At 38.7% G+C, this 25,896-nt stretch overlaps 1 protein-coding gene across 42 annotated transcripts in view; it reads left to right on the top strand.

The window, feature by feature from the left end:
* PCBP3 (poly(rC) binding protein 3) overlaps nt 1–25,896 on the top strand; it is a 286,767-nt gene that overhangs the window by 11,097 nt on the left and 249,774 nt on the right. For 37 of the 42 annotated variants that reach the window (XR_010121153.1, XR_010121152.1, XM_055279979.2 and 34 more), the window contains exon 1: nt 13,867–13,952. The exons of 1 other annotated variant lie outside the window; for it this stretch is intronic. The gene's annotated coding sequence lies outside the window, so the exon portion shown is untranslated. Of the gene's footprint in view, nt 1–13,866; nt 13,953–14,017; nt 14,033–25,896 lie in introns of those variants that run through there. 4 more of the 42 variants (XM_063640436.1, XM_055279974.2, XM_063640435.1 and 1 more) reach the window with 4 other exon arrangements.

Below are 25,896 nucleotides of genomic sequence, written 5' to 3'. Positions count from 1 at the left end.
GTGAGCCACCGCGCCTGGCCAACATTACGTATTTTTTAATCTAAAAATATTTTTATTTAATCTTTTAACAAATTCTTTCAATTTGCTTAAACATTTCGTGGGATATAATTCACACTCTATAAAATTCACCCTTTTAAAGTTTACAATTGAGTGTTTTTTGGTGTATTTTCAAGATCATGCGACTGTCATTACTACATAATTCCAGAACATTTTCTTCACTTTAAAAAGAAACCTCATACACAGTAACTGCCCGTTTCTTCCTCCCCAAAGGCCCTGGCAACTGTTAATTTAGTTTTCATCTCTAAGAATTTGCCTATTATGGAAATTTCATATGAGTGGAATTATATAGTATGTGGCCTTTTGTGTCTGGCTTCTTTCACTTTGCATAACATTTTCAAGCTTTATCCATGCTGTAGTATGTATCAGTATTTCATTCCTTTTTATGGCTGACTAATACTCAGTTGTATAAATACATGACATTTTGTTTATCCATTCATCAGTAGATAGACATTTCGGTTGTTTTTTGGCTGTTATGAACAACATGCTATGAACAGTACTACGAGTTTTCATATGAATATATGTTTTCACTTGTCTTGGGTTTACACTAGAAGTAGAATTGCTGAGTCATACAGTATAAATCTGTTTAACTTTTTGAATAACTGCCAAATTGTTTTCCGAAGATGCTGCAACATCTTCGGGAAACAATTTGGCAATGTAAAATTCCAAACAATTTGGAATGTAAAGTGCTGCACCATTTTATATTCCCATCAGTAATTTATGAGGGTTCCAATTTCTGCACATTCTCTCAAACACTTGTTATTTTCCAGTTTTTTGATTATAGCCATGTAGTGGGTGGGAAGTAGTAGATATTGTGGTATAAATTAGCATTTCTGTAGTGACTGATGATATTCAGCCCTTTTCATGTACTGCTTATTGGCCATTTTTTTTTTCTTTGGAGAAATGGCTATTTAAATCCTTTGACCAAGACTTCATGACTAAAACACCAAAAGCAATGGCAACAGAAGCCAGAATTAACAAATGGGATCTAATTAAACTAAAGAGCTTCTGCACAGCAAAAGAAACTATTGTCAGAGTGAACAGGCAACCTACGGAATGGGAGAACGTTTTTACAATCTATCCATCTGACAAAGGTCTAATATCCAGAGCCTACAAAGAACTTAAACAAATTGACAAGAAAAAAAAACCCATCAAAAAGTGGGCGAGGGGTATGAACAGAAGAAGACATTTATGCAGCCAACAGACACATGAAAAAATGCTCATCATAACTGGTCATTAGAGAAATGCAAATGAAAACCACAATGAGATACCATCTCACACCAGTTTGAATGGCAATCATTAAAAAGTCAGGAAACAAGAGATGCTGGAGAGGATGTAGAGAAATAGGAAAGCTTTTACACTTTTGGTGGGAGTGTAAATTAGTTCAACCATTGTGGAATACAGTGTGGCAAAATTTCTCAAGGATCTAGAACCAGAAATACCATTTGACCCAGCAGTCCCATTACTGGGTATATGCCCAAAGGATTATAAATCATTCTACTATAAATACACATGCATGCATATGTTTATTGCAGCATTGTTCATGATAGCAAAGACTTGGAACCCACCCAAATGCCCATCAGTGATAGACTGGATAAAGAAAACATGGCACATATACACCATGGAATACTATGCAGCCATAAAAAAGGATGAATTCATGTCCTTTGCAGGGACATGGATGAAGCTAGAAACCATCATTCCCAGCAAACTAACACAAGAACAGAAAACCAAACACCTCATGTTCTCACTCGTAAGTGGGAGTTGAACAATGAGAACACATGGACACAGGGAGGGGAACATCAAACACCAGGGCCTGTTGGTGGTGGGGGCCTAGGGGAGGGATAGCATTAAGAGAACTACCTCATGTAGATGAGGGGTTGATGGGTGCAGCAAACCACCATGGCATGTGTATACCTGTGTAACAAACCTGCACATTCTGCACATGTATTCCAGAACTTAAAGTATAATAAATTAAAAAAAAAGCTGAAAACAAAAATAAAAATAAATCCTTTTCCCATTTAAAAACTGGATTGTCTTTTTATTGCTGAGTTGTAAGTGTTCTTTATATATTCTGTATGTTAGTCCCTTATTGGGTATATGATTTGCAAATATTTTCCCTTCAACTGTGAGTAGTCTTTTCATTTTCTTTTCTTTCTTTCTTTCTTTTTTTTTTTTTTTTTGAGACACAGTTTCGCTCTGTCGCCTAGGCTAGAGTGCAGTGGCACAACCTCGGCTCACCGCAAGCTCTGCCTCCCAGGTTCATGCCATTCTCTTGCCTCAGCCTCCCGAGTAGCTGGGACTATAGGCGCCCGCCACTGTGCCTGGCTAATTTTTTGTATTTTTAGTAGAGACAGGGTTTCACCGTGTTAGCCAGGATGGTCTCGATCTCCTGACCTCATGATCCACCTGCCTCAGCCTCCCAAAGTGCTGGGATTACAGGTGTGAACTACCATGCCCGCCTCATTTTCTTGATAGTATCCTTTGATGCACAAATGATTTTTATTTTGGTAATACTGCATTTATCTATTTTTTTCTTTTGTTGCTTGTGCTTTGTCATATTTAAGACATTGCTTAATCCTAGGTCACAAAGATTTACACCTCTGTTTTATTCTAAGGGTTTTATAGTTTTAGCTCTGAAATTTAGGTCTTTGGTGCATTTTGAGTTAATTTTTATCTATGGTATGAAGGAGGAGTTTAACTTCGTTCTTCTGCCTGTGGCTGTCTAGTCCTAGTACCATTTGTTCAAAAGACTACCCATTGAATGGCCTTGGCACTTTTGTCAAAAATAGTTGACCATAAAATATGGGTTTATTTCTGAACTCTCAACTCTATTCCATGGACCTATATGTCTCTCTCTATGCCAGCAGCACACAGTCTTGATTATTGTAGCTTTGTAGTAAGTTTTAAGATTGGGAAGTGTGAGTCCTTCAACTTTGGTCTTTTTATTTATTTTGGTTTTCCTGGTCCCTTGCATTTCCATATGATTTTTAGGTTTGGTTTGTCACTTTCTGGAAAAAAAAAAAAGGCAGGTAGAATTTTGATGGGGATTAACTGAATCTGTAGATAATTTGGGGAGTATTGTCAGGTTAACAATATTAAGTTTTCCAATCCATGAGCATAGGATTTAGTAGCTATAATAGTTCTTTAGTGGATTCCTGAGGATTTTTTATATGCAAGATTATATCATCTGCAGATATACTTTTAATTCTTTGTTTCTAATCTGCATGCCTTTTTAAAATTTTTCTCATGTAATTGCCCTGGTTATAAGCTTTAACACAATGTTTAATTGTTGTGGCAAGGGTGGACATCATTGTTTGTTCCTCATCTTAGGGGGAAAGCTTTTAGCCTCTCACCAGTAAGTATAGTTAGCTGTGAATTTTTATAGATGCCCTTAATTAGGTTGAGGAATTTCCCTTCTATCCCTATGTTGTTGAGTGTTATTATCATGAAAGGGTGTTAAATGTTGTCAGATGCTTTTCCTGCATCTATACTATGTTATTTTTGTCCTTTATTATATTAATGTCATGTATTACATTGATTCAGTTTTGTATGTTGAGCCAACTTTGAATTCCCTAGATAAATCCCACTTGTCATGGCATATAATCCTTTTTATATATTGGTGGATTTGGTTTGGCCGGTGTTTTGTTGAGGTTTGAGATGGAGTCTCACTCTGTCACCCAGGCTGGAGTGCAGAGGTGCGATCTCGGCTCACTGCAGCCTCTGCCTCCTGGGTTCAAGCGATTCTCCTGCCTCAGCTTCCTGAGTAGCTGGGATGACAGGTGCGTGCCACCATGCCCAGCTAATTTTTGAATTTTTAGTTGAGACAGGGTCTTACCATGTTGGCCAGGCTGGTCTCGAACTCCTGACCTCAAGTAATCCGCCCGCCCCGGCATCCCACAATGCTGGGATTACAGACATGAGCCGTCACACGCGGTCTTGTTAAGGATTTTCTGTTTGTATTCTTAAGGCATGTTAATCTGTAGTTTTCTTGTGATCTCTTTGTCTGGTTTTGGTATTAGGGTAATACTGGCCTTATAGAATGAGTTGGCAAGTGTCCGTTTCTCCTTGTGAAGGATTGGTGTTCATTCTTTAAATGTTTGGTAGAATTTAACAGTGAAGCCATCTGTTTCTAATTTTTCCTTGTGAGAAATTTTTAAAGTACTGAATATCTTTACTTGTTTTAGGTTTTTTTCAGATGTACTATTTTTTAAGTTTTGATAGTTTCTGTCTTTCTAGGAATTTGTGAATTTCACCTAGGTTATCTAATTTATTGGCCAACAGTTGTTCATAATATTTCTTTATAGTCCTTTTATTTCTGTAAGGTTGGTAGTTTTCTTTCTGATTTTAGTAAATTGAGTCTTCCCTCTTTTTTTCTTGGTCATTCTAGATAAAAGTTGTCAATTTCATTGGTCTTTTTTAAAAAAAAAAAAAAAACTTTGGTTTCATTGTTTTTCTATTTTCTATTTCATTTTTGCTCGAATATTTGTTTTTTTCTTCCACTTGCAAAGGTTTAGTTGGCTCTTTTTCTCATTTCTTAAGGTAGAACGTTAGGTTATTGATTTGAGATATTTCTCTTTTAATATAGGTGTTTACAGCTGTAATTTTGTAAGAACTGCTTTCACTGCCTTTCATAAGTTTTGATATGTTGTGCTTTCTTTTACTTTCCTTTTTGTTTTTTTGAGACAGGGCCTTGGTCTGACACCCAGGCTAAAGTGCATTGGTGCCATCACAACTCACTGCAGCCTCAACTTTGAGTCTCCTGAGCTCAAATGATCTTCCCACCTCATCCTACTGAGTAGGTGGGACTACAGGTGCATTCCCCCACACCTGGCTAATTTTTTAATTTTTTTGTGAGACACAGGGTCTTGTCATGTTGCTCAGACTGGTCTCGAATTCCTGGGCTCAAGCAGTCCTCCCGCTATGGCCTCCCAAAGTGCTGGGATTACAGGCATGCGCCACTGTGCCTGGCCTCATTTTTAATGATCTCAAAGTATTTTCTAATTTCCTTCGTGGCTTCTCCCTTGACTCTTTGGTTATTTAGCAGTGTATTGTTAAATTTCCACAAACTTTTGAATTTCTCAAATTTTTATCTGTTACTGATTTCTATTTTTTTTCCCTTGTGGTTGGGGGACATATTTTGTATTATTTTAATCCTTTAAAATTTTGGGACTTATTTTCTTGGCTAACACCTGGTCTGTTCTAGAGAATGTTCCATGTGTATTTGAGAATAATATGTTTTCTGCTTTTTGAATGGAGAATTCTATAAATGTCTGCTAGGTCTAATTAGTTTATTAGTATTGTTTAAATCTTTTGTTTTCTTTCTGATTTTCTGTCTTGCATTCCATCCTGTATTGAAAACGGACTTTTGAAGCTTCCAACTGTTACTGTTGAACTGTCTGATTCTCCCTTTGTTTCTCTTAATTTTTTGTTTCATGCATTCTGGGGCTTTATTTTATATGTATACACACACACATATATATGTATATATATGTATATAATTGTTAGAGCTTGTTGATGAATTGACCTTTTTATAATTATAAAATATTCTTTGTCTCTAATAACATTTTTGTATTAAAGACCATTTTTTTCTGATGTTAATATAGCCATTCAAGCTCTCCTTTGGTTACGGTTTGCATTGTATATATTTTTCCATGCTTTCAACCTATTTGTTCTTTGTATTTAAGTGTCTTTCTTGTATACTACATATAATGGAATCATTAAAAAATCCATTTAGACAATTTCTGTGCTTATATTGGAATGTTTAATCCATTTACATTTAATGCAATTTTGACAAGGTGAAATTTATGCCAGCCATTTTGCTTCTTGTTTTCTCTATGCAATGTCGTTTTGAATTTTCTATTACTCCATTACTGACTTTGTGTTAGATATTTCTAGTGTACTGTTTTATTTCCCTTATCATTTATTTTACTATTTTTTATTTTCTTAGGGGTTACTTGGGGTCTTACTACTGGCAATTTATAACAGTTTAGTTTGGATTAGTACCAGTCTAATTTCACTAGTATACAGAAACTTTGCTTCTGTGTATCTCCATTCCCTCCTTTGTGCTGTTATTGTCATGCAGCGTACATCTTGCTGGGTATGGTGGCTCACACCTGTAATCCCAACACTTTGGGAGGCCGACGCGAACAGATCACTTGAGGTCAGGAGTTCGAGACCAGCCTGGCCAACATGGTGAAACCCCGTCTTTACTAAAAAATAACAAAAATTAGCCAGGCTTGGTGGTGCATGCCTGTAATTCCAGCTACTTGGGAGGCTGAGACAGGAGAATTGCTTGAACCCAGGAGGCAGAGGTTGCAGTGAGCTGAGATTGCACCATTGCACTCCAGCCTGGGAGACAAAGCAAAACTCCATCTCAAAAAAAAAAAAAAAAAAAAAAACATCTTGTACATTCTGTGCACTTCAACACAGATTTGTAATTATTGGCTTTTACAGTTATCTGTACTTGTTACAGTTTTGTTTTTAATAATTTTTATTTTTCAATTTAAAAATAGATTTAGAGGGAACAAGTACAGTTTTATTACATGCATATATTGCATGCTGGTGAAGTCTAGGCTTTTAGTATAAGCATCACCTGAATAGTGTACATTTTAACCATTAGGTAATTTCTCATTCCTCACCCCCCTCACCCTCCCACCTTTCCAAATATCTGGTGTCTATTATTACATTCTGTGTGTCCATGTGTATATATTACTTAGCTCCCATATTCTCTCGTAAGTGAGAATATATGGTATTTGACTTTCTGTTTCTGAATTATTTCTCTGAAGATAATGGCCTCCATTTCTATCCATGTTGCTGCAAAGGACATGATTCCATTTTTTTATATGGCTCAGTAGTATTTTTTGGTATATGTATACTACATTTTCTTTATCCTGTCATCTGTTGATGGATACTTAGGTTGGTTCCATATCTTTCTATCATGAATAGTTCTGTAATAACATACGAGTACAAGTATCTTTTTGATACAGTGATTTCTTTTTTTTTTTTGAGACAGAGTCTCGCTGTCGCCCAGGCTGGAGTGCAGTGGCGCGATCTCAGCTCACTGCAGGCTCCGCCCCCCGGGGTTTACGCCATTCTCCTGCCTCAGCCTCCCGAGTAGCTGGGACTACAGGCGCCCGCCACCTCGCCCAGCTAATTTTTTGTATTTCTAGTAGAGACGGGGTTTCACCATGTTAGCCAGGATGGTCTCGATCTCCTGACCTCGTGATCTGCCCGTCTCGGCCTCCCAAAGGGCTGGGATTACAGGCGTGAGCCACCGCGCCCGGCCGATACAGTGATTTCTTTTCCTTTGGGTATCCACTATCTAGCCAGTAGTGGGATTGCCAGATCGAATGGTAGTTCTATTTCTGTTTTTAGTTCTTTGAGAAATCTCCACACTGTTTTCCATAGAGATTGTACTAATGTACATTTGTGTTCCTTTTCTCTGCATACTTGCCAACATCTGTCATTTTTTGACTTTTTAATAATAGCCATTCTGAAGTGTTGTAAGATGATATCTCATTGTTGTTTTAATTTGCATTTCTCTGGTGATTAGTGATGTTGAGCACTTTTTCAAATGTTTTTTGGCCATTTGTATATCTTTTGAAAAATGCCTGTTCATGTTTGCTCACTTTTAATGGGGTTACGTTTTTTTTCTTGTCAAGTTGTTTGAGTTTCTTGTAGATCCTGGATATTAGTCTTTTGTTGGATGTATAGTTTGCAGATATTTTTCCCATTCTGCAGGTTGTCTCTTCACTCTGTTGATGATTATTTTTGCTGTGTAGATACTTTTAAGTTATTATTAAGTCCCATTTGTCTATTTTTGTTATTGTTGATCTCGGTTCACTGCAGCCTCTGCCTCCCAGGCTCAAGTGATCCTCCTGTCTCAGCCTCTCAAGTAGTTGGGACTACAGGTATGCGCCAATATACCTGACTAAGTTTTGTATTTTTTTTTTTTTTTTTTGTAGAGATGGAGTTTCACCATATTGCTTAGGCTGGTCCTGAACTCCTGGGCTCAAGCAATCTGCCTGCCTTCAGCCTTCCGGAGTGTTGGGATTACAGGCGTGAGCCACTGTGGCTGGCCTGCATTTGCTTTTGAGGTCTTAGTCATGAATTCTTTGCCTAGGCCAATGTCCAGAAGAGTTTTTCTGTGGGCGGCAAGCCACCCAGGTGCTGAGGCAAGAGACTGAGGGCACGAGCTGTTCCAGTATAATAAAGTATATAAAATAACAAGAGTTATACTAGATACAGATCATAGATATGATTATATATAAGTATCACTAATCATTAGTTTGTAGTAATTACTCTTTATTCAAATATAATAATCCCCGCTCTACAATCATAACCTAGAAAAAACCAGGCCATACAGAGATAGGAGGTGAAGGAACATGGTGAGAAGTGACCAGACGACAAGAGTGTGAGCCCTCTGTCACACCCAGACAGGGCCATTAGAGGGCTCCTTGGTCTAGCGATAATGCCAGTGTCTGGGAAGATGCCCATTGCCAAGTGGACTGTGGTTTAGCGGTAGCATCGGTGCCAAGGAAAAGCACCTGCTACTTAGCAGACCAGGAAAGGGAGTCTCCCTTTCCCTGGGGGAGTTTAGAGAAGACTACTACACCACCTCTTGTGGAGGGCCTGACATCAGTCACGTCCGCCCGCAGTTATCCGGAGGCCTAACCATCTCCCTGTGATGCTGTGCTTCAGCAGTCACACTCCTGGTCTGCTTTCATGTTCCATCCTGTACACCTGGCTCTGCCTTCTAAATAACAGTAGCAAAATTAGTGAAAGTACTAAAAGTCTGTGATATGCAGAAATAATGGCGTAAGCTGTCTCCTCTCTCTCTCTCTCTCTCCACCTTGGCTGCCAAACAGGGAAGGGCCCCCTGTCCAGTGGACACGTGACCCACGTGACCTTACCTATCATTGGAGATGGCTCACACTCCTTACCCTGCCCCCTTGTCTTGTATCCAATAAATAACAGCGCAGTCTGGCATTCGGGGCCACTACCGGTCTCTGTGTCTTGGTGGTAGTGGTCCCCTGGGCCCAGCTATTTTTTCTTTTATCTCTTTGTTTTGTGTCTTTATTTCTGCCATCTCTCATCTCTGCACAGGGAGGAAAACCCACTGACCCTGTGGGGCTGGTCACTACATCTTTCCTAGGTTTTCTTCTGGAATTTTTATAGTTTTAGGTCTTACATTTAAGTTTTTAATCCATCTCAAGTTAATCTTTGTATATGGTGAGAGATAAGGGTCTAGTTCTCTTCTGCATATGGCTATCCAGTTTTCCTAGCATCATTTATTGAATAAAGGGGTTTTCTCCAGTGTTTTGTTAACTTTTCAAAGATCAGTTTTCTGTAGGTATGTGGCTTTATTTCTGATTCTCTATTCTGTCCCCATTGATCTATGTGTCTCTTTTAATACCAGTACCATGCTGTTTTGGTTACTGTAGCCTTATAGTATAATTTGAAGTCAGGTAATGTGATGCCTGTAGCCTTGTTCTTTTTGATTTGGTTATTTGGGCTCTTTTTGGTTCCATATGAATTGTATGATTGTTTTCCCTAACTCTATGAAAAATGACATTAGTGTTCTGATAGGAATTGCATTGAATCTGTGGATTGCTTTGGGCAGTATGGTCAATTTATGATACTGATTTTTCCAATTCATGAGCATAGGATGTTTTTCCATATGTTTGTGTCATCTACAGTTTCTTTCATCAGCATTTTGCAGTTGTCCTTGTAGAAATCTTTCACCTCCATGGTTAAATGTATTCCTAGGTATTTTATTATTTTTTTGTAGCTATCACAAATGAAATTGAGTTCTTTATTTGGTTTTCAGCTTGATTGTTATTGGTGTTAGAAATACTACTGCTGGGGTACAGTGGTTCATGCCTATAATTCCAGCATTTTGGGAGGCCAAGGCAGGAGGATCACTTGAGTCCAGGAGTTCAAGACTGCCCTGGGTAACATGATAAGACCCCATATCTACAAAAAATAAAAAAAAAATTAGGCAGGCATGGTGGTACATGCCTGTAGTCCTAGCTGCTTGGGGGCTGAGGTGGGAGAATCACTTGAGCTCAGGAGTTTGAGGCTACAGTGAGCTTTGATCACACCACTGCACCCCAGCCTGTGTCACAGAGTGAGACCCCACCTTTAAAAAAAAAGAAGTGCTACTGATTTTTGTTAGTTAATTTTGTATCCTGAAACTCTATTGAATTCATTTATCAAATCCAGGAATCATTTAGAAGAGTCTTTAGGGCTTTCTAGGTACAAGATCATATCCAAACATACAACCTTCCAAGATTGAACCAGGAAGAAATTAGAAATCCTGAACAGACCAATAACAAGTAGCGAGATTGAATCAGTAATAAAAATTCTCCCAATAAAACAAAGCCCAGGACCAAATGGAATCACAGCTGAATTCTACCAGATGTGTAAAGAAGAACCAGTACTAATCCTACTGAAACTATTCCAAAAAAATTGAGGAGGAGGGCCTTCTCCCTAACTCATTCTGTGAAGCTAGTATTACCCCAAAACCAAAGCCAGGCAAGGATACAATGAAAAAGAAAACTCTAGAGACCAATATCGTTGATGAAAATACATGCAGAAATCCCCAACAAAATACTAGCAATCCAAATCCAACAACGTATCAAAAGGATAATACACCACAATTAAGTGGGTTTTATTCCAGGGATGCAAGGATGGTTCAACATATGTAAATCATTAAATGTGATTTACCACATAAACAGAATTAAAAACAAAAACCATATGATTATCTCAATAAATGCAGAAAAAGCATTTAATAAAATTCATCTTTTCATGAAAAAACCCTCAATAAACTAGGCATAGAAGGAACATACCTCAAAATAATTCAAACCATATATGAAAGACCCACAGCCAACATCATTCTGAATGAGGAAATGCCTAAAGCATTCCCTCTAAGAATTGGAACAAAACAAGGATGTCCATTTTCACCACCCTTATTCATCATAATACTGGAAGTCCTAGCCAGAGCAGCCAGGTAAGAGAAAGAAAGAAAAGGCATCCAATTTGGAAAAGAGGAAATAATATTATTTCTGTTCATTGATAATATGTAGTTATCTTTTAAATCGAGTAGGAGGAAAGGGTTACAAACAAGTTACATTTATACTGTCTTTTATATTTACCATTATAGTTATATCTACTGGTGCTGTTTATTCATTCACTTGGATTTTCTGTGCTATCTAGTGTCCTTTAATTTAAGCCTGAAGGACTTCTTTTACTGTTTCTTGTTAGGTAGGTTTTCTAGTGACATATTCTCTCAGCTTTTATTTGAGAGTGTCTTAATTTCTCCTTTGTTTTTGCAGAATAATTTTTCTGGATATAGAATTCTTGTTTGACAGTCTTTTTCTTTCATGATTTTGCATGTGTTATCCTACAGCCTTCTAGTTTCTATGGTTTCTGGTGAGAAATCCACTATTGTTCTTATTGAGAATTTTTTTTTTTTTTATTAGATGGAGTCTTGCTCTGTCACCAGACTGGTGTGTAATAGCACGATCTCAGCTCACTGCAACCTCTGCCTCCCGGGTTCAAGCGATTTGAGAATCCCTTTTTAATGAGTTACTTTCTTGCTGCTTTCACAATTCTTTGTCTTTTGATAGTTTGATTATAATATATTTAGGTGTGGATGTCTTTGAGTTTATCCTTGAAGCTTATTGAGGTTATTGGATGTATAATTTTTTCCATCAGATCTGGGAGGTTTTCAATTATAATCCTTTCATATATTCTTTGTACCCCTTTATTTTCTCTCCTTCTGAGAGTCTCATTATGCATCTGTTCGTTCTTTCTTTCTTTCCTTTTTCTTTCTTTCCTTCCTTCCTTCCTTCTCTCCCCCTCTCTCTCTCTTTCTTTTCTTTTCTTTTCTTTTCTTTTCTTTTCTTTTCTTTTCTTTTCTTTCTTTCTTTCTTTCTTTCTTTCTTTCTTTCTCTCTCTCTCTCTCTCTCTCTCTCTCTCTCCCTTCCCTTCCCTTCCCTCCCCTTCCCTTCCCTTCCCTTCCCTTCCCTTCCCTTCCCTTCCCTTCCCTTCCCTTCCTTTTTCTTTCTTTCTCTCATTCATTCATTCATTCATTCATTCCATTTTTGTAGAGATGAGTTCTCACTATGTTGCCCAGGCTGGTCTTGGACTCCCAACCTTAAGCCATCATTCCACCTCAGCCTCCCAAAATGTTGGGATTACAGGTGTGAGCCACCATGGTTGGCCATCTGTTGGTATTCTTGGTGGTTTCCCACAGGGCTCTGAGTTCAGTTCATTTTTTTTTAACTTCTTTACTTTACTTTCTGTTCCTTAGATTGATTAATCTTAGTTGATCTATTGTCAAGCTCACTGATTCTCCTGCGTGTTCAAATATGATGTTGAACCACTCTAATGATTTTGCTATTTCAATTATTGTATTTTTTAACTCCAGAATTTTTATTTGGTTTATTTTTATAATTTGTTTATTGATATCTGCTTGGTGAAACAACACTGCCATTCTTTAATCCTTTAGACATGGCTTCCTTTAGTTATTCAAATATGTTTAAAATAGGTTATTTAAAGTCCAACACTGGGTCTTCCTTGGAAACAGTTTCTATTGATTGCTTTTTCTTTCTCTGTGTATGGGCCATATTTTCCTGTTTCTTTGTGTGTGTCATAGTACTTTTTTGAAAACTTTATGTTTTAAATAATATAATGTGGCAACTCTGGAAATCTGATTCTCCTTTATTCCATTTTTGTTGTTGTTGTTGTTGTTGCTTGTTATAGTAGTTTCTGTTCATTTGTTTATGTAGTGACTTTCCTGTACTAACTCTGTAAAGTCTGTATTCTTTGTCATGTGTCTTCACTGACTCTGTACTTGAATAGCTTAGTGGTCAGCTAATAATTGGACAGAGGTTTCCTTAAATGCCTGGATCAGTAAGTCTCATAGACTTTCCCAAGATACCTCGTGCATGTGTTGGGGCATGTGTCAGCCCTTAACCTACCAGGTTATAATTGCCTTAGTCTTCATTTTCTGATTGTGCAGAGTCTGAATGTCAGCTCAGTGTGAGAGCTTAGGGCTATCTCAGGGCACTCCAGTTTCTTTTCTGGGCATTCGCACAACCTTGAGTAGGTGCATAGCTCTATGTATGCACCATGGCCTTCTAGATTTCCAGAAATATACAGAGTTTTTAATACCCTATGGGCATCTCATTCCCCAGATTTTCCTTTTAAGCTTTTGGGTTAATATATTATTTGCTCCAACTGTTGTTCACTGTCTCAGGTAGTCACAGAATTAAACAATTGTCTTTGTTTTGACAGATACCTCTAAGGAAAATACTTTTCAGTGAGCTCCGTGTCAGGTCAAATAAATATAACCTTGCAAGTGGAACCTGTTAGCCATAACAAATAATAAGACTTTGAAGGAGCTCCAACCCTGTTTTGTCCTCTTCTGTTGCTGCCAGGCTGTTGGTTTTCACTATGATTGTAGGCGGTTGGTTTTCAAGACTACTGTAGAGCTGGGGTAGGGTTGGGGGTGGGGGGATGTGAATAGGGCAAGTTAAAATACCACAAAAGTTATGTTCTTAGGATATTTAACCATTTTTCTTTAACAAATGTTCTCCAGATTGTGGCAAGCCTTTGGTTAAATTTCTAGATTTCTAAAAAAAAGTTGATTTGGCCAATTTTTGGCATTTAAAAATTGCTTTTGTGAAAGAAGGGATTTTTGGAAATTCTTACTTTGCTATTTTCACTGATATCACACTCTCATGATATTCTTAAAAGATTTTGTTTCTGTATATTGAATTTAATGTTGGCATTATTTTTTTTCAGCACTTTGGAGATATATTTCCACAGCATCTGGCTTTTCTTGTTCCTGTTCTGAAGTCAGTAAATGTAACTGCAATCCTCCGGAGGTAATCTATTGCCATAAAGGCTTTTCCAATTATCCTTGGGTTTCTATGGTTTCACTAAGTTCCATGCATCCCTGCCTGAGGTATGTTGGCTTCTTGTATCTATGGCATGATGTCTTTCATAAGTCTGGAAAATTCACTGCCATTTTCTTCAGCTATTGCTTCTGCATCATCTCTTTTCTTTCTTTCTGGGACTCTGATTAAATTTGTGTTAGATTTCTCACCATATATTCTCATGCTCTCTCTTATATTTCTGGATTTTGGCCACTCCACTTTACTTTGAATATTTTATTTTATTTTGACCTAGTTTCCAATTCACCAATTCTTTCTTCAGCAGCACTCAGCCTGCTTTAAAACCCATTCATGACTTTATAACTTTTCAGTTTTAGATTTAAAAAAATTGAAACTGTTACTTTTTGTAGCTTCTAATTTATTGTTTCTGTTTTTAACTATAGCAACTATAGTTTTAAAATTTTAGTCAAACATATATAACATAAAATTTGCCATTTTAAAGAGTACGTTTTATGCGTACAATTCTGTGACATTAAGTACATTCATGTTGTTGTGCAACCATCCATCTCCAATACTCTTTTCATCTTGCAAAACTGAAACTCTTTACCCATTAAACAATAACTCCCTTTCCCAAACACCTGGCAACTACCATTCTACTTTCTGTTTCTATGAATTTGACTACCATAGATACCTCATATAAGTGGAGTCATAATATTTTTCCTTTTGTGACTGGCTTGTTTAATGTAGCATAATGTCTTCAGGGTTCATCCATGTTGTAGCACGTGTTGCAATTTCTTCCCTTTTTAAGACTGAATAATATTCCATTGTGTGTGTATATATATATATATATATACACATACCACATTTTGTTTATTCATTCTTTGATGGACACTTGGGTTGCATCTACCTTTTGGCTATAGTGAATAATGCTGCCATGAACATGGGTATACAAATATTTGAGTCCCTTGCTTTTACTTAATTTGTGCATATACCCAGAAATGGAATTACTAGATCATATGCTAATACTTTTCTTAACTTTTTGAGGAATGACTGTATTGTTTTCATAGCAGCTCCAGCATTTTACATTTCTACCAGCAATGCACAAGGGTTCCACCTTCTCCACATCCTAACCAACACTTATTATTATTCTGATAATAGCCATTCTAATGGGTATGACGTGATATCTCTTTGTAGTTTTGATTTGCTTTTCTCTAATGATTAGTAATGTTGACCATTTTTTCTTGTGCTTATTGCCCAGTAGTATGTGTTCTTGAGAGAAATGTCTATTAAGGTCATTTGCCAGATTTTTAATTGGGTTGTTTGGGTTTTTGTTATTATACAGGTTTAGTTGTTAAAATGGCCTATGGTGGGTAATTCCAACTTCTTGTCTTTGTAGATATGTTTTTGTTTTCTGTGACTTCTACTCTTTCTTCCTTAATGTGTCACTAATTTCTTTTAGGCTACTAGACATTTGTATTTGCAGAATATTTTGAGGAATAATTTGAAATAATTTGGGATGATTATTGTTTTTAGAGAGGTTTTCATCAGGTACTGCTAAGGTTCTTAAAGGAGCGAGCTTAAATCAGTGTAGTCTTAAGGACAACCGGATGAGTAGAACAAAGGCTCAGTGCTTGGGAGGGCTGACTTACTTCTGAGGACTTATTCTTTACCTTGAGGGGTTAGCCCTTTGTGGTTCCAGTGCAAATTGAGGGGTGGTTTCTCAGTATCTGATTCATGCTTTTACTCTGTATCTCTTGCCCCCAATTTTTGGATATTTTGGTTAACTTCCAATCCCACAAATTTCAGGGCCTTACATGGTAAAATTTACTTCTTGCTCATGTAACAGTTCACTGTGGATGCTCCTCATCAGTGATCAGGTTTCCTCTGTGTGGTGATTCGGCCCAGCTCCTCACAGTGGGTGGTCATGCCATCTGCTACGGAGGTGGCATCCTTATCCTCTAGGCCCAGCTTCCTGTCAGTCCAGCTGGCGGATGGGAGAGCACACATGGAGAAGGCACACATGCTTCTCAGTCATGTTGGCCCAAAAGTGACGAGGACCATGATCTGTATCTCTTCATACTTTCCACTGGCAAGATCCAGTTACGGGGTTCTATCTAGATGCAGGCGTGAAATCTGCAGTGTGTTGTTCCTGATTGACAGTTGCTTCCCAGTTTCAATGCTGTCCTGGGAAAGGGGGGCAGAATTCTTTATGAACAGTTAGTTATCTGCCTCAGTCCTTCGCCTTGGCACACCCTTCTTTCACAACTGTCATGCACTCATCTCTCCAGGGACACAATCCAGAGTTGCCCCAGTTACTGTGTCTTGCACAAAGGATGGATTTCTAGCATTGTGTGGTCTTTATCAAATCCAGTTGTCACTCTTGTCGTTTGATGACTGAACTGACACACAGGTTATCTGCTGTTCACACTGTACAATAGTGGAGCCAAACCAAGCCAATTGCAATTTTTAAAACTTCCATTTTGGAAGGGGAGAATGGAAGATAAACATCAGTTCTTGGTCCACAGTTAGAGCAACATCCCGCAGGCAAGTATTAGGAAGGCATCTATCAATGTTTTCTAAACAAAGGCCACTAGACACTCACCTGGGAACCATGGGGTGTTGTGGTAAGAGGGCGTTAGAAAGAACCTGTTACAGAATTTGGGCTTTGGTTAGGTGATTTGGGGGAGGGTTCAAGAAAGTGGGATGGTATCAGTAAGTGGGGACAATTTTATGATGAGTGTCTGTAAATTTTATCTACAAGGAGATTAGACTGGAGTGAGGATAAAGCTGTGATTGGTAAAGAAACAGTCATCACTTATGTCAGTGGGGAGAGGGATTTTGACACAGTCTTGTTTTTGTCTTCGTTCATCACGGTCAGTGTGGCGTGTCTGATTCTTTCACCTCCTGTCCTGGGAGTGGGGGCAGGAGAAACTGGTCTGTTGTCCTCCAGGCCTCCTTTCTCTGTCCCTCCATCTGGCTAGGCCTTGGGAGTGCTATGGTTTGAATATTTGTCCCCTCCAAAACTCATGTTGAAGTTTAATCTTAAGATGTGATTGGATCTTGAGGGCTGTTCCCTTATGAGTGGATTAATCCATTCATGGGTTAATGGATTAATGGATTAATGTGTTATCAGGGGAAGTGGAATTGGTGATTTATAAAAAGAGGTAGAGAGACCTGAGCTAGCACACTCAGCCCCTTATTGTGTGATGCCCCGCACCACCTCAGGACTCTGCAGAGTTCCCACCAGCAAGAAGATCCTCACTAGATTCTCCTCCTTGACCTTAGACTTCTCAGCTTCTATAACTGTAAGAAGTAAATTCCTTTTCCTTATAAATTACTGAGTTTTTGGTATTCTGTTATAAGCAACAGAAAATGGACTAAAATAGGGAGAACATCTTCCTTAGGGGTTAGGGGCTGCAAGATCCCACAGCCTGCTTTCTGCTTATGGAATTTTGGAGGCCTGGGGTTGTTTTGACAGTCACTGACTGTTTTAGGCTCATGTTTCTTTGGCAATGCAGTTTCTCCCCAATTCTAGTAGCTTCTGATCTATTTGCGTCTGGTAGTTTCATATGCCAGTAACTATAGCCAAAGTTCTTTTCTAGTCACAATCTTCCAGCTACTTCATATTTTTGCTCTCTTATGCATGTGTCTCTCCCTACTCAGGGTATCTTGAAGCTTAACATAATACAATAGGCATGGGTGTGGGCGGAGACACACCTGTAATCTCACCTGTGTGTACAGTTTAGCCCTGTCTTCATTGTGGAGCCTTAATGGGTCTTTGCTGCTCAGAACATGTTCAGTTGCATATCTTACTCTTGGGGTGCAGAGGGATAGCTTTTCCTGGATTGTGAGGCCCATGTTTCTGGACTGTCTCTAGATGCTTTCCTGTCTCTCTCAAGCCAGCTAGTTTTTGCCTAAGCCCGTGTCTTTCTGTGATGCTCAACTGAGCAAAATGGGTAACAGTCACCTAGACAGTTGGCATTCCTTTTTCTCTTCCCCCTGAGCTGGAGGCTGGGTGTGTGCATGGTCTGCCTTCAGGTGATCAAGGATAAACGGTTTCACCAAATGGCATGCACTGTGTAAAACAGGTCTTCTCATTACCAGCTGTCTGACAGCAGTTTTTATTATGGTGTAACCCTCTTCAAGGAGCCCAATTCTGTGTTAATTTATTTCTGTTGAAATATATATTTAATGATAGATAATTTGAAAGAAGAAAATTTCTGATTAGACTCTTTCTTTGGGAATTATTTGACCCATTTTCTACTTCCCTCTGCCTCTCCACTGTTTGGAAATGAAGCTGTACATTTGTGGCAGTTTTCTAAGCAGACGTCACAAAGGTGTGGTATGGCAGTTCATCTTTTTTGTTTTTAACTGTATTAACACTGGAAAATCAAACCTTTTCTGATTTCTTACAAGAAGAAAAAATAAGACACTTCAGGTTTTTTGAATAAAATGAGATATAAAGATAAACATTTTTGATGAAGAGAAGAGTTTTGTATTTAAGTTGCAGTGATGTGGACAACTCCCAGATTATCCCTCTCTCTCTGTAGTATCCTACAAGAAGTGCCTGGGCCTTCTTGCTTTGAATCTTTTTCTGCTTTGAAGACAGGCAGAAGTGAATACCTGGCCTGAGCTTCTCCTGGGGCCCTTGTGGAAGCAACATGAGATGACTGATATGCAAACACATTCAATAGTAAAGCTCTCTGGGTAGAGAAGACATCATTATTTCATCCTGAAGTACTTTTGGAAGGTGAATGATTTATTTAGCACACTAAGTTCATCCTCCGAGGCCATGTGTTTCTACTATAAGGTACCCAAACCAGCCTTGGAAACTTACAGCATTGAGAGAGGAGAGGTACAGTGAGCATGTCTCTCTATGAGTTTTACTGGGTTGGGTGCTTTTCTATAGAGCTCTGAGCTCTATTTATAATTATCCTTGAGCAAAAAAGAAACAATCCAAAATAGTGACACAGAGAGTCCAATTTACGGTTATCTGTGGTATAACCCAGTTAATAACCACCATAATACTTAGGGTCCTAGACTGCTGGTTTGAGTTTTTATGGAATTTTGAAGATAATGAGATTTTGTAATGGAACCATGTTTCTCAGTAATGTCTTTCACTGAATTATCTTGACGTGAGTCAAGACAAGACTCAAGTGACTTTATTTTAAATGTAAATCCGCCATGTAACTTCTGACTAACCCTGAGCTGATAATACCTCCACAATGTTTAGTTGATGTTATTACTCTTTATGTAGGAAGACCAATTCATTGTAAGTTTTCTTCAAAACAACCCTTGTTGTTGCAGAGATCATAGGCTGTGATGACTGTAGCATCCTACACATATCTTCCAGAGCACTATACTTTTGTTCCAAGATATAAATTCTATGTCTGGGGGTTTGTAGTGCAGAGATCTACCTGTTTGCACCTGCCCAAGACCATGATTCTGTCTGTAAATTCTCCAGTAAATCACCCAATACCAACAAATTGGATTTCTCTGCCTCCTTCTTTGGTTTCTTGGCTCCTTTGGTATTTGAGGATTGCCTTGCATATATGGCCCTTTCATAGGATACTTCATTAATTATCTGATTAATTAAACAAATAATAATGCAGTAGGTTATGTTGCTTACTAAAAAATTGATAAACTTGAGGTAGCCATACTTCTCTAGGTCCAATTAGGAAACTGAAAGTTTTGGTTTAATAGTCTTTTTAAAGATAAGCCATGTATTATTCATATGATTAGTGTGGAGGCTGATATTGAGAGAAGATGTAGTAGCTTGCTTTTATATGAGGGCACTGGAATGAGATGTTACCCATAGATTCCCATAGTGGTCTGTGACCCATGCTGGGACTGGCTCTTCTCCCCGGCTCCTGGAACAGGGATCCAGCCCCACATGACTTCCCCCTTCCCTGGCTCATTTGGATATCCACAGGGGCCTCTTTCTCTTGGACATGCCCCACCTAGCACCCATCATTTCTATTTCTCTTGCTCTGGGTGCCACCGCATCTTCAGGACACAGCTCCTCCTGAGCTGATAGGATGCCCTGGAGCCTGTGGAGTGCCTGTTGTCCAGAGTTCTGTGGTAAGGTCCCAAGAAGCTTTCCCACCTGAAGAACAGAGCATAGTTGAGGCGAGGTCCTGTGCTTTGCAGGACTTACTGAGGAGACTTTGACCCTGGTCTTCCTTCTGTCATTTCCAAAAGTGAGTTTGTGGGGGCAGTGGGGTGGAGGTCAGTTCAGTGAGCACACACACGGTGGGGAGGCAGAGCCCTCTACCTCTTGGGCAGCTGAGGCTGAGGTCCTGGGCTGGGCCTGTCTGCTTGGTGTTCTTGATGCAGGGGTAGATCTTACTTAAGCGAACATGCCCCTACAGACAGGCAGGTACCACCAAGGGAACCCACAGGCAAGGCCCAAATGCTCTTATTTGTGGTCTGCATTAGGCAAAGAACCAGACTGGACTATCAAGCCGGAAGGGAGCTTACAACTTACAAAAAATGTGACCCATTGAGGGCAGTAATAGCTGATGAGCAAACATGGTGGTTCTTACTCCTGGTTGGCTCAGGGCTGGGGGCACTAGGCATAGTGCAGTGCCAGTGAAAGCAGAGCTAGGACTCAAACCCTCTTTTTTCCCCTCTTTTTTTATGCCATAGCAACCACAGTAAGCCCGTAAAATCTCCTGCGATTTGTGGAGTCTCGGGCTCCCTGGAAACCTTTCAGGGGGCTCATAAGGTCAATACTGCTTTCATAACAATATGGAGCCATTCTTTCCTGTTTCACTGTGTGGACATTTGCACTGATGGTGTAAAAGCAATAGCAGGTGCTTTGACACAAATCAAGATCATGGCACCAAAACTCTACTGACAGTCATCATACTCTTCACTGCCATCCACTCGCATACAAAAAGCCAACACCGTTTAAGAATGTTCTTGATGAAGTCATAGGAATGATTAATTTTATTAAATTTTGACCTGTGAGTACATGTGTTTTTAATATTCTGTGAGATGGAATTGAAAGTTTGCATAATGTACTTTGGCAGATGGAACTACAATGATTGTTTGAGGAAAAGCACTTGTGCTTTTTTTGGGTTAGGAGTTAAACTAGCTCCTCTTTTAATGGAACACTGTTTTTACTTTAAAGAACAACTGACAGACAAACCATGGTTATTCAGACTTGTATTTTTGGCATAAAATGTCTGAAAATTGAACTAACTGAGCCTTTTACTTCAAAGGAATTAACTGCCTGTGTTTGTTGCAAATGATAAAATTGAATTTTCAGGCAAAAGTTAGAATTGTATCTGTCATGGTGAGCTTGATAGCCTTCCAATATAGGCGTCACTCATTTTATTGCACTTTACAGAATTTTTTTAACAAATTTAAGATTTATGGCAACCCTGCATCAAGAAAGTCTTTCAGTGCCATTTTTCTAATAGCATTGCTTACTTCATGTCTCTGTGTCACATTTTAGTACTTCTCATGATATTTCAAACATTTTCATTATCATTATATCTGTTATGGTTATCTGTGGTCAGCGATCTTTGTTACTATTGTAATTACTTTGTGGTGCCATGAACTGTGCCCATATAAGATGTTCTGTGTGTTCTGACTGCTCCGCAGCCGACTATTCCATCTGTCTGCTTCTCTTGGGGCCTCCGTATGCCCTGAGACACAACAGTATTGAAATTAGGCCAATTAATAACCCTTCAGTGGCCTCTACATGTTCAGGTGAAAGGAAAGGTCACACATCTCTCACTTTATTTATTTTTTATTTTTATTTTTGAGACAGAGTCTCACTCTGTTCCCCAGGCTGGAGTGCAGTGGTGTGATCTCGGCTCACTGCAACCTCTGCCTCCTGGGTTCAAGCTATTCTTGTGCCTCAGCCTCCCGAGTAGCTGGGATTACAGATGCATGCCACCATGCCTAGCTAATTTTTTGTATTTTTAGTAGAGGCGGGGTTTCGCTATGTTGGCCAAGCTGGTCTCCAACTCTTGGCCTCAAGTGATCCACCTGCCTCGGCCTCCCAAAGTGCTGCGTTAGCCACTGAGCCTGGCCACGTCTCCCACTTGAAATGAAAAACTAGAAATGATTAAGCTTAGTGAGGAGGGCATGTTGAAATCCCAGACAGGCCGAAAGCTGGGCCTCTTATGCCAAATAGCCAGGTTATGAATGGAAAGGAAGTTCTTGAAGTAAATGAAAAACGTTACTCCAGTGAACACACAAAGGATAAGAAAGTGAAGCAGCTTTGTTGCTGATATGGAGAAAGTTTGAATGGTCTGGATAGAAGGTGCAACTAACTACAACATTGCTTTAAGCCAAAGTCTGCTCCAGAGTAAGGCCCTAATGTGCTTCACCTCTATGAGGCTGAAATAGATGAGGAAGGTATAGGAGAATTGGAAGCTAGTAGAGGTTGGTTCATGAGATTTAAGTAAAGAAGTCTCCGTAACATAAAAGTGCAAGGTAAAACAGCAAGTGCTGATATAGATGCTGTACCTTGTTCTCCAGAATATGTAAGAGAATTGATGAAGGTAGCTACACTAAGGAACAGATTTTCAATGTAGACAAAATAGCCTTCTATTGAAAGACCATGCCATCTAGGACACTCATAGCTAGAGAAAAGAAGTCAGTGCCTGGCTTCAGAGCTTTAAAGGACAGGCTTACTCTTTTGTTAGGGCCTAATGCAGCTGATGACTGTAAGTTGAAGCCAGTGCTCATTTACCATTCCAAAACTCCTAGGATCCTTAAGAATTATGCTAAATCTACATGGCCTGTGCTCTATACTGGAACAACAAAGCCTAGATAACAGCACATCTGTTTATAGCATGGTTTACTGAATCTTTTAAGCCTTCTCTTGAGACCTGCTGCCCAGAAAAAGGTTCCTCTCAAAATATTACTGCTCATGAACAATGCACCCGGTCACCCAAAAGCTCTCATAGAGATGTGCAAGGAGATGAATGCTGTTTTCATGCCCGTTAACACCACATCCATTCTGCAAGCCATGGGTCAAAGAGTAATTTTGACTTTCAAGTGTTACTACTTAAGAAATACATTTTGTGGCTGAGCATGGTGGCTCATGCCTGTAATCCCAGCACTTTGGGAGGCCAAGGCAGGCGGATCACAAGATCAGGAGATTGAGACCAGCCTGGCTAACACGGTGAAACCCCGTCTCTACTAAAAATACAAAAAAATTACTCGGGAGGCTGAGGCAGGAGAATGGCGTGAACCTGGGAGGCGGAGCTTGCCTTGCAGTGAGCCGAGATAATGCCACTGCACTCCAGCCTGGGCGACAGAGTGAGACTCCGTCTCAAAAAAAAAAAAAAATAATAATAACATAAAATAAATAAATACATTTTGTAAGGCTATAGCTGCCACAGATGGTGATTCCTCTGATGGATCTGGGCAAAGCTTCTGAGAGGCATTCACCATTCTCGATACCATTAAGAACATTCGTGACTCATGGGAGGAGGTAACATCAACAGAGTTTGGAAGAAGTTGATTCCAGCCCTCATGGATGCCTTTAAGGGGTTCCATCCTTTATTGAAGGAAGTCACTGCAGATGTGGTGAAAAAGCAAGAGAACTAGAATTAGAAGTGGGGCCTGAAGATGTGATTGAATTGCTGCAATCTCATGATCAAACTTGAACGGATAAGGAGTTGCTTCTTATGGATGAGAAGCAGAAAAGTGGTTACTTGAGATGCAGTCTACTAGTAGTGAAGATGCTGTGAACATTGTTGAGATGACAACAAAGGGTTTAGAATATTACATAAGCTTAGTTGCTAAAGCAGCAGTAGGGTTTGAGAGGACTGACTCCAATTTTGAAAGAAGTTATACTGTGGTGAAAGGCTATCAAACAGCATCACATGCTATAGAGAAAACTTTCGTGAAAGGAAGAGTCCATTGATTTGGCAAACTTTAGTGTTGTCTTATTTTCAGAAATTGCCACAGCCACCCCAGCCTTCAGCAACTATCAGCCTGATTGATCAGCAGCCATCAACATCCAGGCAAGACCCCACCGCTAAAAAGATGATGACACACTGAAGGCTCAGAGGATTGTTAGCATTTTTTTTTTTTTTTTTTTTTTAGCAATAAACTATTTTTACTTTTTTCTTTGTTGTTTTTTTGAGATGGAGTCTCTCTCTGTTGCCCAGGCTGGAGTGTGCAATGGTGCAATCTCGGCTCACTGCAACCTCTGCCTCTTGGGTTCAAGCGATTGTCCTGCCTCAGCCTCCCGAGTAGCTGGGATTATAGGTGTGCACCACCACGCCCAGCTAATTTTTATATTTTTAGTAGAGACAAGGTTTCGCCATGTTGGCCAGGCTGGTCTCGAACTCCTGACCTCAAGTGGTCCACTCACCTCAGCCTCCCAAAGTGCTGGGATTACAGGTGTGAGCCACCATTCCTGGCCGCAATAAAGTATTTTTAAAATTAAGGTATGTACATTGTTTTTAGACATAATGCTATTGCACACAATAGACTACAGTAGGGTATAAACATAAATTTTATATACCTTGGGAAATGAAAAAATTCATGTAACTTGCTTTAATTTAATATTTGCTTTATTATGGTACCTGAAAAATGAACCCACAGTATTTCTGAGATATACCTATATTCTAATATGTGTCTTTTATCATATTTGCAAATATGTCTCCCATCCTGTATCTGCTCTTAATCCTCTTAATCAGGGCTTTTGCAGATAAAATATTTTTAATTTTGATGAAGTCCATATTATCAGTTCTTACGAATCATGTTTGGTGTTAAGTTTAGCCATAGATCACAAAGATTCCTTCTATTCTGTCTGAGTTTTACAGTTTTACATTTTATATTTGAGTGTGCAATTTATTTTCAGTTAATTTTTGTGTAAGGTGTGAGACTTAGATTGAAGTTCATGCTTTTGCCTATGGATATTTGATTGCTCTTATATCATTTTTTGGAAAGTCTATCCTCTCACCAGTTGCCTTTGCAATTCTCCAAATCATTTGAGAAACTCATTTCTCCAAAATCATTTGGGCACCTTTCTGTGGTTCTCTATAGTATTTTCCATCCTGGATTTCTTATATTGTTCCATTGATTGCCATATCCATCCTTCTGACAATGTCACATAATCTTGGCTACTGTGGCTATGAGTCTTGAAATTGGGTAGAAATTTCTCTCATTTTGCTCTTTTAAAAAATGTTTCAGTTATTCTAGTTTCTTTGCTTTTCCATATTTATTTTAGAACCAACTTCTCTATATATACACACATTTTTGATGAAATTTTAATGAAAGTTGCATTAAATTTGTAAATAATTTAGGGAAAATTGATATCTCTACTATGTTGAATGTTCTTATCCATGAACATAGTTATGTCTCCATTTATTTAGATCTGTTTTGTTTTAATTCTTCAGTGTTTTGTAGTTGTCAGCGTAAAATTTCTACACGTTTTTGGTGGATTTACACTTAAGTGTGTGTTTATTTTCAGGGATTTTATTATATTTTTAATTTGAGTATCCATGTGTTCATTGATAATATACAAAAATAAAATGAATTTTTGTGTGTTTATCTTTAGTTTTATGACATTGCTGAACTCATTGATTCTAGAAGTTTTTGGTAGGTTCCTTGGGATTTTTTTAGATAATCAAGTCATCTGCAGATTTGGACAATTTAGTTTATCTTTTCTGATCTCTAGGTCTTTTATTTATTTCCTTATTACACAGGTTAGAATTTCCAGCACTATGTGGAATATAAGTGAGCAACCTTGTCCTGTTCCCGATGTTAGGGGAAAATCATTCACTATTTTACTATGAAGTATAATGCTAGCTGTAGATTTGTATAGATGATATTTATCAAGTTAAATAACTTTTTCTCTGTCCTAGTCTATTTGTACTGCTATAACAAAATACCTGGCTTTAGTAATTTATAAACAACATTTACTTCCCATGGTTTTGGAATCTGGGAAGCTCAAGAT

This window comes from Symphalangus syndactylus, chromosome 5, assembly GCF_028878055.3.
Source record: "Symphalangus syndactylus isolate Jambi chromosome 5, NHGRI_mSymSyn1-v2.1_pri, whole genome shotgun sequence".
In the NCBI taxonomy this organism is placed as follows: domain Eukaryota; kingdom Metazoa; phylum Chordata; class Mammalia; order Primates; family Hylobatidae; genus Symphalangus; species Symphalangus syndactylus.
This window is presented reverse-complemented; position numbering and strand designations above follow the sequence as displayed.